Source organism: Tamandua tetradactyla, chromosome 15 (assembly GCF_023851605.1).
Source record: "Tamandua tetradactyla isolate mTamTet1 chromosome 15, mTamTet1.pri, whole genome shotgun sequence".
NCBI lineage: Eukaryota > Metazoa > Chordata > Mammalia > Pilosa > Myrmecophagidae > Tamandua > Tamandua tetradactyla.
This window is the reverse complement of record NC_135341.1, coordinates 62,147,591-62,153,288: the sequence shown is the minus strand read 5'-3', so window position 1 is coordinate 62,153,288 and position 5,698 is coordinate 62,147,591. Positions and strand designations below refer to the sequence as shown.

Sequence of the window (5,698 nt, the reverse complement as noted above, 5' to 3'; positions counted from 1 at the left end):
AGACATTTAGCATTGTTATTTCCTATGACCTTTTATCACTTCAAACTTAAATAAATCTTCTTCAGGCAGAGTTCTCAAGCAGCTTTCATTATGTCTTTTCAGTAGTCCTTTTATATTTAGTCCTTCAAGTATCTATACTACAATATTTAACCCTCATAATCAAAACAAAAGCTCTCACTACTATTGTTTTACATTCCATATCACTAGGAACCCTGCTAAGGAAATACAAGAATGAAAAATTCAGCCCAATAATTACCTGTAACAAGTTCTTGATGTGTGCTACAGAGGGAAAGTCTCTAGGTCAAAATTATTGCAATTAAATATTTAGTTTTTCCGAATGTCACCAAAATACCCACGGTCATGGATCAGACCAGAAATTCACTTTGATACTGCTATATAAAGGATTGTGTTCTACAGACAGTAATTTATAAGGACAACTAGTCAACCCATCTGTTTTCTGGACTCGTGAAACCTCCTATAAGAGCTGTTCTAGATTCACCTCATTACCTCTGTCTTCAGGGTAGAAGATTATTGTGCGTTTACCCACCTCAGGCATTGGCTGTAATATTTTCATTCTGTGGAGCTCAACCCTGAGTCTGAAGCCATTGCCTTCTCCCCATCCCCAGTAGTTGTTAGAGAATCCACTTACCTTGAAAAATTGCTCTCTGGTTAGGGCAGTCACAGGCCCAAATATTCATTGTGGTTTAACCTGTACCCAGTGCTGCTCCTGTTAACCATAAGGTTCTTCTGATGTGTCCTCATACTTGAAAAGTGTGGAAAATGAAGCAGTCCCAATTCTCCTCCTTGAATAAGCTTTTTAGTCCCAGCCTTGAAGATGATGTAGCTGCCATACTCCAGCTGCTACCTATGCAAGAATGCGTGAACATGTTCTAGCAGGTGTATCAGGTGTTTCTGTTCTGGTGTAGAAAATGGATGGTGACTCATTGTAAAGCACATTGTGATTTTCTCCTTATAGTTCTTTCAAAGTGAAATCTGGTTTGAGATTGAGCTTGCTCAGACCTGTGAGTTATGGAGACAAAACCCAGCAGTTTTCAAGTTCTGCTTTTTTTCACAGATGCTACATTAGTTAGAATTTCTTCCTTCCCCAAAACTGTGGCCTCATTAAGCTATAGTATTTTTTTTGCATTAGGAATCTCCTGAACAGAATCTCCAAAGTAGGTATTGGTGGCCCACTTGAACATCGTTAGGCATAAGGTAAAAAAACAACAGTGATTGGAATTTGCAGCAAAGGTGGAAAGTCAAGTTGAAGATCATGTATTTTATTATGTGAGTTATGTGTATCTCACTGCATGCTAGAAAGTTTCTTCAACTGTTCCAGTCTGATTGCAAACTTGATGGCAACTGTAGATGCAATGCCTGCTTTTGCTCAGTAGTTATATTTCAGTGATCCAGATGCTGCCACCACAAGCCGTAAGCATTTAAGTTTTGTAATGGCTTATTACATAGCAATATAAATCCAGAACAAGAACCAAATGGTCCTCCAAGCTTACACTGAAATTTCCATTCCAGCTTTTATTTATGAACCTTTCATGAAGAGCTATATTGCTTTGCTTTTCAGAAATAGGTACGTTATTTTCCATTTGGCTATTGTCCTTTGTGTATTCAGTTTTCTCAATTAGAAACTCCAAAAGGAAAAAGGATGAGATATAGGATAATTAAAACTCCACCCAGAATCCTTCAAAAATATCAACAATAAATACTTACTGAGAAAATATGTTATTAGAGATCGGTGATAGGAAAGGGTATAAAAGTTTCTCTACCTTGTCTCCACACTGGAATTGCTCAGAAAGCATTACAAACTACTGAAGTTTGGGTCCCATGCCCTGGAAATTCTGATTTAGTTGGAATGTGGCCTGGGTGCTGAAACAAAAGACCTCTCCAGGTGAGTCTCATTTGTCACAAAGTTTGAGAACTACCAATCTGAAACACCATTATTCCCTCTGGAGGCTTAGAGCCTACTTGTGGAACCAGATTTTCACATAAAAAAGGTAAGTCAAGTTCCAGGGAACACCCAGTATGTAAGTCGGGCAATGCTAAATGTGAGCCAGATTTTGAAGGGCAATTTTGATTCTGATTTCTCATTTTGATTTGTCTTTTCACTGAAAATTTTAGCATCTCAAAATTGCTATGGAAAATTAATATGCTTCTTTCCCTCCACCGCCCCCACCAAATTGTGTTTTATTAAGAAATTGATGTGAGCTGTATTTAGTGATATCTCAGAATGGAAGAAACACCATATACATTGTCTTTCATTTGTTGCTGTTCTTCCAAATGTGTTGTCCTCATCTTCTCAATTAAAATGTAAAATCATTGGGGACAAGGGCCATGTGTTTTGCTACTTTTATAGTGAATGCCTAAGATTATGCTAACACTTAAGACAATGCTTTAGTTCCCTGGTTGCTAAATCAAACCCCATGCAATGGGTTAGCTTAAACAATGGGGATTTATTGGCTCACAGTTTTGGGACTAGGAGAAGTCCAAAATCAAGACATCATCAAGGTGATGTTTCCTTCCAGAAGACTCGCCTTCTAGGGCTGGCTTTCAGTGATCCTTGTTCCTTGGCCTTTCTGTCACATGGTAAAGCAAGTGGCAGCCTCCCCTGGCTTCTGCCTTCTTCTCCAGATTCTGTCATGTTCAGCTTTTGGCTGCCCCCTCTAGCTTTCCTCTCTTTTGGTGACCTTCCCTATCTGGCCTTCAGTAATAGGATTAAGACACATTCTGATTCGCAGCTAGACCACACCTTAACTGAAGTAAACTTATCTAAATGTCCTATTTATGAGAGTTCACGCCTACAGGAATGTATTATGTTTAAGGACATGTTTTTCTGGGGCACATAGCTCCAAACCACTGCAAACATACTCAATAAATAGTTTCAGATGCAGACAAGGACATCCTTTTCTATTTTTTAATTACACTTGGAGATTCATGAGTGTAGGAGAGATCTATGAAGTATTATAAAATTCCAGAAAGTGAGAATCATAAACACCTCTACAATATCCGTCTTAGTTGTTTAATACTTCAGAATCTGTGTTGAATTAAACTAAAATAATTTAGGTTTTTTTACAAGCTACATCTTGTGACTCTGATGTTTTTCAGGGGGAGCAGAAAGCACCTGGGTTGCCCTTTCCATATAATACCATATATATTCCTGGAGGATATAAATGTTGCTACCACACAGCCTGTTGTTGGCTTGAAGGATTAAGGTTTTTATATAAATCTTTTTTGTTCAGTATGCTTTATAGCTGTAAATCTCTAAATTAAGTGCTGCTCTTTCCCTAAACAAAATTCTTATAAATATTACTGGCACAGAATTATATTAATAAATTTAATCAACAAAGCTCTCAACATTCAACATTCAATCAGTGTCTGGCACATGAAGCTAATAAGTACTTCTCCATTCTGTTGCCAACAAGTTGCTGCTGTCCAATTACATTTGTTTTACTCAGTAGGAAGTTTTTACTCTGGTTTTTCTTAATTCTGTGATCTGTTTTGTTAATGCTCATGCTGCAGTCTGCCCTACTTCCTTGGATTCTATGTGGCATTTTTAATTTGCCTGCTGATTTAGGTTTATAAGTAGCCAAGTTCTATCTGGCATCATGGGAGTGGGTGGGTGGGGGCAGGGGGGACTCTTTTCTCTTGAAGTTGTCATGTTCTATTCTTTCTTCCTCTGTAATGTTTTATTTACTGGCCAGCAGGTCACTTGTCGTTGTCCTGTCATCCTTTCACTCTCTTCCCAGACATCTTCCACAGTCAGATTCCAAAAACACTTACAACTCATAGTTCATTCTGTTCTCCATCAGTGGTTCATGATCCGTGGTGCATGTTAGGATTACCTGTGGATCTTAAAAATGCAAGTACTTGGGAATCAACCCTTGAAGATTCTAAATCAAAACTTTCGGGTATTGGGCTCAGGTATCTGTGTTTTTAAAGAAATGTCATAGGCGGTTAGGATATACAAACCTCCTTTGAAGGCCACTGCCTGAGATATTCTGCAAATGTACCCTTGGATTACGATTTATGTGTCTTATACCTAGTAGGCATTTGACTTGATATAAGGACAAATGTTCATTCCTTTGCTATATAATGAGATTCGTAAATGTTACCCTTTGCTCATTGTTCTTGCTTTCTAAAACGTTAATACTATTTAGGAGTTTTCTCTAATTACCTAAGTTGTCTGCCTTCTTGCCAAGCCAAGGGGTTTTCATTCTCTAGTGAGAGTTTAGTCAGATCTGTGAACAACTAGATGGTTACTTCATGCAAATACAAAAGTCCTAGGATAAATGGTGTGCCAGTTTGAAAGGATTTATGAAACCTAGAAAAGCCATGTTTTAATGCTAATCAATCTTGTGGGAGCAACGGTTTCTTCTAATCTGTATTCAGTACTATAGGTTGGAAGCTTGAGTAGGTTATCTCCACAGAGATGTGACTCTATCAATTCTGGGTATTAAACTCGGTTAGATGGAGACGTGTTTCCACCCATTCTATGTGAGTCTTGATGAGTTTACTAGGATCCTATAAAAGAGGAGAAATTTTTGGAGAGAATGCCTTTCGAGAATAACAAGAAAGCCAAAGCAGAACTGAACAGAGCCACGAGGCCAAAAGAACCACAGAGTCTACCAGCCAGCGACATTTGGGGATGAGGAGAATGCCCCAATGAGGCTTCATGAAGCAAGAAGCCTCAAGAGGAAGCTGGCAGACAATTCTGTGTTCTCCATGTGCCTTTCCACTTGAGAGAGAAACCCTGAACTTCATCAGCTTTCTTGAATCAAGGTATTTTTCCCTGGATGCCTTAAATTGAACATTTCAATAGACTTGCTTTAATTGGGACATTTTTACGTCCTTAGAATTGCAAATGTATAACTTATTAAATTCTCCTTTTTAAAAAGCCATTCCATTTCTTGTATGTTGCACTCCGGCAGCTAGCACACTAGAATAAATGGAATACTCCATCTCTTTAAATAGCTGATTAAAGGGAGAAAGCCATTTCTTAGGATCCAAGCTGTCGCCCATTCCCATTTCCCTCTCCTCAACAAGCCCATGCTAATGCCCAACTCCCTTTTCTGGAGGGTGACCCAAATTTGTGTTCCTGCAATAGTTGAGCTCTTGGTGGTTCTATTTTTTACTTGGTTGCTGCAGTGTTCTATTGAGAATTAACATTGGTCAATGGAGCCATAGTTTTCTTTGCATCACAGCAACCTGATTTCACATTGGTAGTTGGGACCAATCACCTCAGCCTACAGAGTGATCCCTTCCTCTGCAAATTGGTGCAGCACATACAGAATTTTGGTAATGGGGTTATTAATAGAATGACACCTGAAAACCTGGGCAGAAGTGGTAAAGTGCTTCTGTTAGGAGGCTTCATGAACAGTTGCCATTAATAAAGGGCTCCAGAGAAGAACTTAAGATGTAGGCTTTTGTTAGATACCTCCTGGAAACCATCCTTGAAAGAAATTCTCCAGGAGCATCCAGTGCTGTGTTATGCTGGTGGAGGAAAGGCCCAGTGAAATTAATTTTATCATTCTTACTGTGGCCACATCTGCACCAACAGTATGATGAAACTGTGGCAATCTCAGGTACAGAAACTTCAGGTTGCAGGCAATAGTTCTCTCACATCATATAAATTATAAATTAAGGGAGAGTTAAATTTATAAATATGCTGTCAGAAAGAAATTAATCA

At 38.7% G+C, this 5,698-nt stretch overlaps 1 pseudogene; it reads right to left on the bottom strand.

Moving 5' to 3' along the window:
• Window positions 1–251: 251 nt before the first annotated feature.
• Window positions 252–1,275, bottom strand: LOC143658012 (beta-1,4-galactosyltransferase 4 pseudogene; annotated as a pseudogene).
• Window positions 1,276–5,698: the final 4,423 nt, after the last annotated feature.